The sequence below is a fragment of the Bubalus kerabau genome, chromosome 15, assembly GCF_029407905.1.
Source record: "Bubalus kerabau isolate K-KA32 ecotype Philippines breed swamp buffalo chromosome 15, PCC_UOA_SB_1v2, whole genome shotgun sequence".
Taxonomy (NCBI): Eukaryota; Metazoa; Chordata; class Mammalia; order Artiodactyla; family Bovidae; genus Bubalus; species Bubalus kerabau.
The window spans coordinates 11,988,570-11,999,326 of NC_073638.1; the positions used below are offsets into that span (position 1 = coordinate 11,988,570).

The window sequence follows — 10,757 nt, forward strand, 5'->3', positions numbered from 1 at the left end:
TCCATTTTGAATCAATGGGACAGTGAAACAATAAATTGATCACATGGAGAAATTAAAGGTGTTTGGTTATTTAAAATGGTAAACATAATAATTATAGTTTATTCTTATCAATGCATATTGTTAAAATGAAGATTTTAATTTAATATAGACTCTTTTATTGTCTAGTTTAGGATATAAATTCATTCATTATTCTGGCTACAGCTACTGACATAGAGTCCCCTTGATTTCTCATTCTGTGCTACCATCTGTTGATCAGTTTGGCTTTAAGACGTGAGCTTCATAGGTCTATAATGTGTTGTGTATATTTTTAAGGGAGCTAATTGGGTAGCTACATTTGCTGCCTGATGCTTGTTACAATTTTATCTTTTTCTACCAGGTCACTTCCCAAATATAGTCAGGCTGTTGCAGGAAGGGGGACCCCTGCCAGGGCCCGAAACTGGGCTCTTGTCTAACATTCAGAAATGAATTGTCCAAGGAGACACATGTGCTGACAAAGCAAGATATTTTATTGGGAAAGGGCACCCGGGTGGAGAGAAGTAGGATAGGGGAACCCAGGAGAAATGCTCTGCTGCATGGCTCACAGTCTCGACTTTTATGGTGATGGGATTAGTTTCCTGATTGTTTTTGGCCAATCATTTTAATTCAGAGTCTTTTCTGGTGGCACACCCATCGCTCAGCCAAGATGGATGTTAGTATGAGGGATTCTGGGAAGTGGATGGACACGAGGTGTCTCCTTTCGACCTTTCTTGAACTCTTCTGATTGGTGGTGGCTTATTAGTTCAGTATTTCTTATCAGGATCTCCTGTCATAAAACAACATATGTAATTGGTTACTATGGTGCCTGGCCAGGGTGGGCGGTTTCAGTGTGCTTCCCCTAACAACTCTCTCCTGAGAGACATCATACTCAAGATACTTTTTGGGAACTGGGGCAGAGGTCTCTTTCTTCTATAACTTCTTCCTCCTGTGCATAGACTTCTGCCTCGCAGAGCAGAAGTCTCTCTCTACCAGATCTAAGTCAAGGTATTTTTTTTTTGCCTGAAACCAACATTCACCCTTGTAATAACAGCAATTTAGTTTGAAATTGTTGGCCCTTCTCAGAGATGAAATAGACAGGGGCCAAACAAGAGAACTAACAGGATGGTCATCTCTGGTCCCCGGAAACAGAAGGCAACATTTTGGGTGAGGGTTGCAGGGTTTGTGACCCCTTTTGATTGGTTGGTGCTGAAGCAACAGAGCTGTGCTCCAAGAATCTTGTGTTCAATGTGAAGTTACCATCTTCCACCTGGGTGGGGGCTCCAGTTCTGTAGAAGAACTCAAAGACGTTGTTATGCATATTTCTTTGAGTAGAAACCAGGACTTTGTCTGGAGGCTGTACCAACCTTTGATTGTTTCTCCTGTTTCTATATCCACTCCCTTCCCTCATTAGCAATTGTTTGAATCCACCCTTTGGAACTCAGGGAAGGTCAAGGAGGCTGAATGAAGCCTATATCCTACAGGCAAGAAATGTAGAGCACAGAACAGATCTCTACTCCAGAGCCCCACAGAGTTCTATTCAGTTTAAATTTAGGGAACTAGGCAACTATGACTGTGATAACTTCCTGTCAAAATGGAGCATAGGACTGCCTCAGCTTGGAGAAGAGACACTGAATTGGAAGTATTCCTGAGTTCCAAGTGCTAGATCTGAGCCTTGTATGATTAAAATCTCAATCCCTTGGTCTGCCATTTTGGTGTAACAGACCCAATTAGCAGTAGTTGGAGGAGTGATAACTGGAATTCAGTAGACAAAATAAATCTCTCTCTTTTTTTTTTTTTTTTTTTTTCCAGAAGAATAGGCCTAAAACCAAGTCTGGACCTGGCACTTCAGGGCAACTTGTAGCCAGGTAGCCAGTTGCCTAGTTTTATAAAAAGTAAGGTTGTAGTTACTAGCTTCCAGTAGACATTGTTTAGAGAATGGTGGAATCCAAGCCTGACAGGACTCAGAAAACTCAAGTGTTTAGCAATACAAGGTCTAATCTGAAAGTACACCCATAGCATCACCTAGTTATTTCCCAGGATATCTGAACCATAGATACTCTATTTTGACTTTTAATTGTAAACTTTTTCTTAATAGCCAAAGCAGATTTCACCATTAATGACATCAGTGTTTTTCTAGGTATGAGAAGATGCAAGAATTGGGACTCGTAAAATCTTTTCTTGAAAAGATCTAACTATCTGAAGGCCTGTTCTGCCAGTTTTTCCCAGAGCACAGAGTGCCTCACTCCTGATTTTCACCCTGAACTCTTCAGGGCCATTGAAAGTCAGCAGTTGCAGTGGCCATGATTTAATCTTTGTAGATGTAGATGGCAAATGTCAGTCTTCAGTTGGCAGAACCCCTTTTCACTCATAAACTTGACCATGATTTTGAGGGGGGCATTTCATGACAATTTTATCCCATGGTGCTGAGAATGTCCATTCTCAGGTTTGGCAAAGATTTTGTTGACAGACCATTCAATATGCTGTTACTGGACTAGGACCTAAAACAGTATCCAAAATTCTCTGAACCACCTTTCTAGCCTCTTGGTCCAGGAAAATATTTTCTCTTGTTGCTTCTTCTCATATCTAGAGTTACACTGTTACCATCATCAATTTCATATGGGACTATATATTATTTTATTAGAGGCCTCAGACACACATTTGACACTGTAAGAAACAGCAATTTTGTAAAACAGGTGAAATACAAATAACATAGCCAGCAGTATTAGAAAAGTCACAAATAAGACTTAAGTTAAGAGCTTCTATTAGATATAGCCCAGTATATCTCAGGTCATCTGTCTTAGTCTACTCTGTAGAATTTTTATCTTCCAGGGAAATTATATATTGGCACCACCATCTATAAGGCACATAGCCCAGTTTTTAAGTGTTACTAGACTGATTATATTTAGTTTGATTTAATTGTTTCCAACACAGAGGAGACTTTAAACCTAAATTACCATAGCCTGGTGTTATCTATATAAATTTATCCCATAATTGTGGGAAAGTTTTTCCTCCTTTGCTGAAACTTATTTTGTTGTTCTGATTGAGCTTGAGTAATAGAAAAAAGCTCAAATTTATGGCCAGAGTCAGAGAAGGCATTATTAATTGGCCTGGTGAGGGGATATCATCTAGTAATATCACAGTGACCTGAATATGACTATATATTTTTTTAAGTTATTTTTTTCAGGGCCAACCAGTTAGACTCTTGTAGTAGAGAAATTTACCAAGGTAACCCAGAACTAGACACAGGTAATTGGCCACAAACCCAACAATTGGATTGATTTCTAAAACTAGCATAGGATCAAGTCTCTGATAGAAAGACATTTTATTTATATGCAAAGGTCTAAGAAGTCAAGAAAACACTATAAATGATCATATGAATCAGGTCCAGCATCTTGGGCAAGCTGTGTACCTCTGATGTTGTTGTCTTCTCATCCTGGTGCAATGTAGTTTCTCCTGATAAAAAGGTCCTTTCACGCAGGTCGGAGACAGTCCCTTAAATTATGTCTTTTTTCAGTCCTGGTTGCAGGTCATTTGGCGTGTGATTTTCATCTAAAGATAGATTACTGAGATAAGCTTCAGAAACAAACTTAGGGTGTTCTTTAAGAATTCAATTAAATTTTAAATTAATATCACATAACAGCAAAGAACTATCTAAGAAATGAGTCTTACTACATGTGGACCTCTATTAACAAACTGGAATTTAACATTTTTTGAAGGATCTTTTTCTCCCTAAAATTATCCTCATTTTTTTTAATATAACCAAATTAAGGCCAGTTTGTTTGCAAAATAGGTCTGTTCTCACTATTTTTGGTCTGATGATTTATATAACCATAATTGATCATATATTTTTATTTTGCTGAAACATTTATAGAGTCTCAGACTGAACTTTTAAAATAAAACATGGCTGGGAAACTTAAACCAAAGGCTATTCACAGATTTGTGCCTAACAAATTTAAACGAATTCTTCCCTTCTTAAGGTCTCAAAAATTCCTTTAGATTTTTGTCCCTATTAGGGAGACAACCTCCCTAATTCATTTGATAAACTTATTGGAAACCTAAGAGTTTCCAATTTCTGGAGGAGTCAGAGAGAAAATATAATTGTTCTGTTTATAATATATAATTTTACCAAAGTATTGTCATAATTAGTTTGAGAGGAAGGTTTTCCCTACTTCCGGAAAACATAAGATTTAAAACCGTACTTTTTCAGACAAAAACCATAAAAGTTATAAGCATATTCATTGGTTTATTCAGTCCTTTTGTTAACTTTTATGAAGTCATCAGGTTTTCCATTAGAATACCAGGACATATCGGAATGTTAAGAACACCATATAATTTTTAGGATATCTGTATTAGTAATATTACCATACATTATAACATGAGTGGATTTATTACTCATTTGATAGTCTTGACTGTGTGGATCACAATAAACTGTGAAAAATTCTGAAAGAGATGGGAATACCAGACCACCTGATCTGCCTCCTGAGAAATTTATATGCAGGTCAAGAAGGAACAGTTAGAACTGGATATGGAACAACAGACTGGTTCCAAATAGGAAAAGGAGTACGTCAAGGCTGTATATTGTCACCCTGCTTATTTAACTTATATACAGAGTACATCATGAGAAACGCTGGACTGGAAGAAACACAAGCTGAATCAAGATTGCCAGGAGAAATATCAATAACCTCAGATATGCAGATGACCACCCTTATGGCAGAAAGTGAAGAGGAACTCAAAAGCCTCTTGATGAAAGTGAAAGTGGAGACTGAAAAAGTTGGCTTAAAGCTCAACATTCAGAAAATGAAGATCATGTCATCCGGTCCCATCACTTCATGGGAAATAGATGGGGAAACAGTGTAAACAGTGTCAGACTTTATTTTTGGGGGATCCAAAATCACTGCAGATGGTGATTGCAGCCATGAAATTAAAAGACACTTACTCCTTGGAAGGAAAATTATGACCAACCTAGATAGCATATTCAAAAGCAGAGACATTACTTTCCAACAAAGGTTCTTCTAATCAAGGCTATTGTTTTTCCAGTAGTCATGTATGGATGTGAGAGTTGGACTGTGAAGAAGGCTGAGGGCCGAAGAATTGATGCTTTTGAACTGTGGTGTTGCAGAAGACTCCTGAGAGTCCCTTGGACTGCAAATAGATCCAACCAGTCCATACTGAAGGAGATCAGCCCTGGGATTTCTTTGAAAGGACTGATGCTAAAGCTGAAACTCCAGTACTTTGGCCACCTCATGCGAAGAGTTGACTCATTGGGAAAGACTCTGATGCTGGGAGGGATTGGGGGCAGGAGGAGAAGGGGACGACAGAGGATGAAATGGCTGGATGGCATCACTGACTCAATGGACGTGAGTCTGAGTGAACTCTGGGAGTTGGTGATGGACAGTGAGGCCTGGCGTGCTGTGATTCATGGGGTCGCAAAGAGTCTGACACGACTGAGTGACTGAACTGAACTGAACTGAATAGGACTTCCTTGGTGGCTCAGATGGTAAAGCGTCTGCCTCCAATGCGGGAGATCTGGGTTCAATCCTCGGGTCGGGAAGATCCCCTGGAGAAGGAAATAGCAACCCACTCCAGTACTCTTGCCTGGAAAATCCCATGGATGGCGGAGCCTCGTGGGCTGCAGTCCACAGGGTTACTAAGAGTCAGACACGACTGAATGACTTCACTTTCACTTTTCATTTTCATGCATTGGAGGAGGAACTGGAAACCCACTCCAGTGTTCTTGCCTGGAGAATCCCAGGGACGGGGGAGCCTGGTGGTCTGCTGTCTATGGGGTCGCACAGAGTCGGACATGACTGAAGCGACTTAGCAGCAGCAGACAGTACTCTTGCCTGGAAAATCCCATGGACGGAGGAACCTGGTAGGCTACAGTCCATGGGGTCGCAAAGAGTCGGACACAACTGAATGACTTCACTTTCATGTAATTTAACCAACCAAGTAAACACAGTTTAATATCTCTGTTTGGGATATTTCAGGGGCCCTCTGAAGCATGCCAAAGTAAGCTAGAGGTTAAAAGAAATTTAGAAGAATTTGATTTAGGAAGTTTTATCAAAAAGATCAAATAAAGGGTTTAGAACATTTTGTCAAATTTAGTCAAAGTTGATTGTATCATTTAGCTTGTTGATATGTCACAATGGGCATAAATACCAAGGCTCAAGGTCTAGTGATAGTCAGCTCCGCCATCTTGGACCTAATTGGCTCTAACCAGTTTTCTTATGGCTTTGCCATTCCTAACAAAATCTATTTATCTAACTAATTGTAATACAATTTTAGAAAATTCTGATCATGCATAACTCTTTTTTGGTATTTTTATACTTTTATTTATTTATTTTTTTTAATGAAAACACACTTCCTATGAACAAAGCTAGTGAAGGTGAAGGAATTCCAGTTGAGCTATTTCATTTCCTGAAAGATGATGCTGTGAAAGTCCTGCACTCAATATGCAAGCAAATTTGGAAAACTCAGCAGTGGCCACAGGACTGGAAAAGGTCAGTTTTCATTCCAACCCCCCAAAAAAGCAATGCCAAAGAATGCTCAAACTACCACACAATTGCACTCATCTCACACACTAGTAAGGTAATGCTCAAAATTCTCCAAGCCAGGCTTCAGCAATATGTGAACTGTGAACTTCCAGATGTCCAAGCTGGTCTTAGAAAAGGCAGAGGAACCAGAGATCAAATTGCCAACATCTGCTGGATCATGGAAAAAGCAAGAGAGTTCCAGAAAAACATCTATTTCTGCTTTATTGACTATGCCAAAGGCTTTGACTGTGTGGATCACAATAAACTGTGGAAAATTCTGAAAGAGATGGGAATACCAGACCACCCGACCTGCCTCTTGAGAAACGTGCATGCAGGCCAGTAAGCAACAGTTAGAAGTGGACATGGAACAACAGACTGGTTCCAAATAGGAAAAGGAGTACGTCAAGGCTGTATATTGTCACCCTGCTTATTTAACTTATATGTAGAGTACATCATGAGAAACACTGGGCTGGAAGAAGCACAAGCTGGGATCAAGATTTCCGGGAGAAATATCAGTAACCTCAGATATGCAGATGACACCACCCTTATGGCAGAAAGTGAAGAGGAACTAAAAAGCCTCTTGATGAAAGTGAAAGTGGAGAGTGAAAAAGTTGGCTTAAAGCTCAACATTCAGAAAACGAAGATCATGGCATCCGGTCCCATCACTTCATGGGAAATAGATGGGGAAACAGTGGAAACAGTGGTAGACTATTTTTCTGGGCTCCAAAATCAGTGCAGATGGTGACTGCAGCCATGAAATTTAAAGATGCTTACTCCTTGGAAGGAAAGTTATGACCAACCTAGAGAGCATATTCAAAAGCAGAGACATTACTTTGCCAACAAAGGTCTGTCTAGTCAAGGCTATGGTTTTTCCTGTCGTCATATATGGATGTGAGATTTGGACTGTGAAGAAAGCTGAGTGCCGAAGAATTGGTGCTTTTGAACTGTGGTGTTGGAGAAGACTCTTGAGAGTCTCTTGGACTTCAAGAAGATCTAAGTAGTCCATTCTAAAGGATATCAGTTCTGGGTGTTCATTGGAAGAACTGATGCTAAAGCTGAAACTGCAAAACTTTGGCCACCTCATGCGAAGAGTTGACTCATTGGAAAAGACCCTGATGCTGGGAGGGATTGGGGGCAGGAGGAGAAGGGGACGACAGAGGATGAGATGGCTGGATGGCATCACTGAGTCCATGGACATGAGTTTGGGTGTACTCTAAGAGTTGGTCATGGACAGGGAGGCCTGGCGTGCTGTGATTCATGGCGTCACAAAGAGTCGGACACGATTGAGGGACTGAACTGAAATGATCTGAACTTTCCTTTAGCAACCAAGAACTAACTTTTATATTAGCATTTTATAGATTAGTGAGCATAAATACCAGTGATAATTGTTATTTCTTGTTTTCTTGGAACATTTTAGGATGGCAGCAAACATTATTTCCTTATAATCCCAAATCTCTTTGTTTCTCTGTAAAAGGAAATTAACATTTAGTAGTAAATATTTCAAAATCTTATTTTATTTGGAAATGACCTAACTATTTAGTAGACTTCTAACACTTAGCACACTTGGCACAACCCTTAGAAATTTAAGTTGTGCCAATCTGGAGAGACTATTTTAGACAGATATTTTTAAAGAATAATTATTTTTAATAGGGTTTATATATAAGCCCTTATCTCATTTACTTTTTTTTTATAAGTTTCTTCATTAGAGGTAATTTTCTTATTGACAAACTTGTAACAATGGTACCTAGGTACAATGAAAATATTTTACTTAATGTTAATTACTCTAAGACATATTTATATTAGATAGGTCAACAAACATTAATATTAGGCATTTAATACTGAACATTTCCCAGTTCACATGAACCTGGAATTTATTGTTTAATTTAGAATTATTTGGTTTGTAAGCACTTATCTTTTTTTTAAGCCAATTAAATAGAGCTCATTTACAAATTAACCTCAAAAATATTACCCAGAGACAAAGACATGCAAACATATAGTGCAAAATCTAGCTTCATTTTCTAAATTTAGTCATAAATTAGATATTACAATATAAAATTTACTAGTTTATAAAAAAATCAATTGAAATAAATAACGTTTTTAAAGTCTTTTTCCCCTTTTTCCTCAGTCTCAGGAGTTAGAAATGGTCTAGATAAGTGTTCTTGAGAGCCCTGGTCTCAAGGCACAGGGAAAGAAAATCAAGGTCTAACAAAACTGCAGCAGGTCTAAACCAAATGGTAGTCAGACAAAGCAAAATGGCCATCAAAAATCACAACACAGAACACAGAGTTAAAACACACACATATAAACCTGGTAGTCCTCATCAGACACTCCCTTAAATACAATAATACAGTCTCTCAGAAAACCTCTTATAGAGACACAGAACTTCACAGTAAAGGAAAATATCTCAGGTCTTCAAAGATTCCAAAGGGAGGAAAGGAAGCCAGGTTGAAAGAAGAAGGGGGAGGAGGTGGGAGAGGGGGCAAAAGGGGTGGCCTTACAGATGTCTCCTGCCACCTGAAGATACCCAGGCATTATGGGACTTTACCCTGGGCCTCCAGAGAAGGGAAGACTGGAACTTGGCCCTACCAGAAATCAGACCAGACCAGAACCAGAATTTGAGTTATCTGCCAAGAGGAGGTTATCAGTCTCCAATCCCCAGATCAGGCTGACGGCCTTCGACCAGATTCCTGCATCCAGGACCAGGGGACTAGAAAAAAAGGGGAAGGATAGGAAGGGTTAAGGAGAGGAAAGAGAGAGGGAAGGGGAGAGAAGTCAATAAAGTCTTTTGTTCCTTACCATTTGGGGCACTCTGGCCAGTTGTCTACATCGGGAGGAGACCAGGGACAAAAGGGTCCTTGTTGCAGCTACTGGTCTGGTCCATTGGCAGGCAAGCTGGCCCCTGAGTACCCCGAGTGGTCAGGATGTCAGTCTCAGCGAAGAAGAATCCCACCAGAGTCTCCATTTGTTGCAGGAAGGAGGACCCCTTCCAGGGCCTGAAACTGGGCTTTTGTCTAACACTCAGAAATGAATTGTCTGAGGAAACACATGCGCTGACAAAGCAAGAGATTTTATTGGGAAAGGGCACCCAGGTGGAGACCAGTAGGGTAAGGGAACTCAAGAGAACTGTTCTTCTGCGTGGCTCGCAGTCTCAGGTTTTATAGTGATGGGATTAGTTTCTGGGTTGTCTTTGGGCAATTATTCTAATTCAGAGTCTTTCCTGGTGGTGCACACATACATCAGCCAAGATGGATGCTAGTGAGAGGGATTCCGGGAAGTGGACGGACATGCAGTGTCTCCTTTCTACCTTTCCCGAACTCTTCTGGTTGGTGGTGGCTTATTAGTTCCATATTCCTTATCAGGATCTCATGTCAAAAAACAACTCATGTAAATGGTTACTATGGTGCCTGGTCAGGGTGGGCAGTTTCAATCAGTGTGGTTCCCCTAACAAGGCTATTAACTATTACTAAGATGGCCTCAATTTTCTCCTTAACTTGACCATATTTCAGGCATGTATCTTCCCTATTAGAAGCATCTGACCAGTCTCCTTTCTTGGAACATTTATTTTAGAGCAATTATAAGTTCTTTCTCTGCCTCTTTGAGATGTAAATCTCCCAAACTCTGCCAGTATTATAATCTAGACATGTCTTTCTCAAGAATTAGGGACCACTTTTTTGAAATATAAGAGCAAGAAAGACAAGGTTTCAATATATCGGTCTCTGTGAGATGAGTGATATCAAATTTGATAAGCACCAATTAGCAAACACAGAAGGACTAATTATATTGACTAATCTTGCCACTAATGCCCTTCAGTACTTTTCCACTAACTCATCCCAGTGCTTCAAAACTCCTCTGCTTTTTGTTTCAATGAACTTGGATTTAATTTCAACCTCTCTCCCCTGCCACAATAGTCTTAAAGACTAATGAAACCATTTTGGATAAAATTTTCCTTCCTGTTTAATTTCATTTTGCTTGATTCCTCAGTGTAACTTTTTATTTTTTTTACTCTTTCAAAAGCTCCATATCTGGAACAGGAAAAGAAAGCCTTGTAAATTTACTTTATATAATTAAATCTTACACTTAAGGCAGTCTAAAATGACCACCACTTAATCTAGTATTGCATAGTTTACAAAATGTTTTGTATGAAATTATAGGAACATGGAGAAAGGTATGCAAAGAAATGTCATCTGGTTGCCTTGGTTACATCAGAAA

General features: G+C 39.5%; 1 long non-coding RNA gene across 1 annotated transcript; it reads right to left on the bottom strand.

The window, feature by feature from the left end:
• Positions 1 to 525: 525 nt before the first annotated feature.
• Positions 526 to 9,650, bottom strand: LOC129628939 (uncharacterized). The gene is made up of 3 exons (XR_008703013.1): positions 9,345 to 9,650; positions 3,425 to 3,564; positions 526 to 802 (listed from the first exon to the last, which is right to left on the bottom strand). It is a non-coding gene; the product is annotated as an uncharacterized LOC129628939 (long non-coding RNA).
• Between the last annotated feature and the right edge of the window lie 1,107 nt (positions 9,651 to 10,757).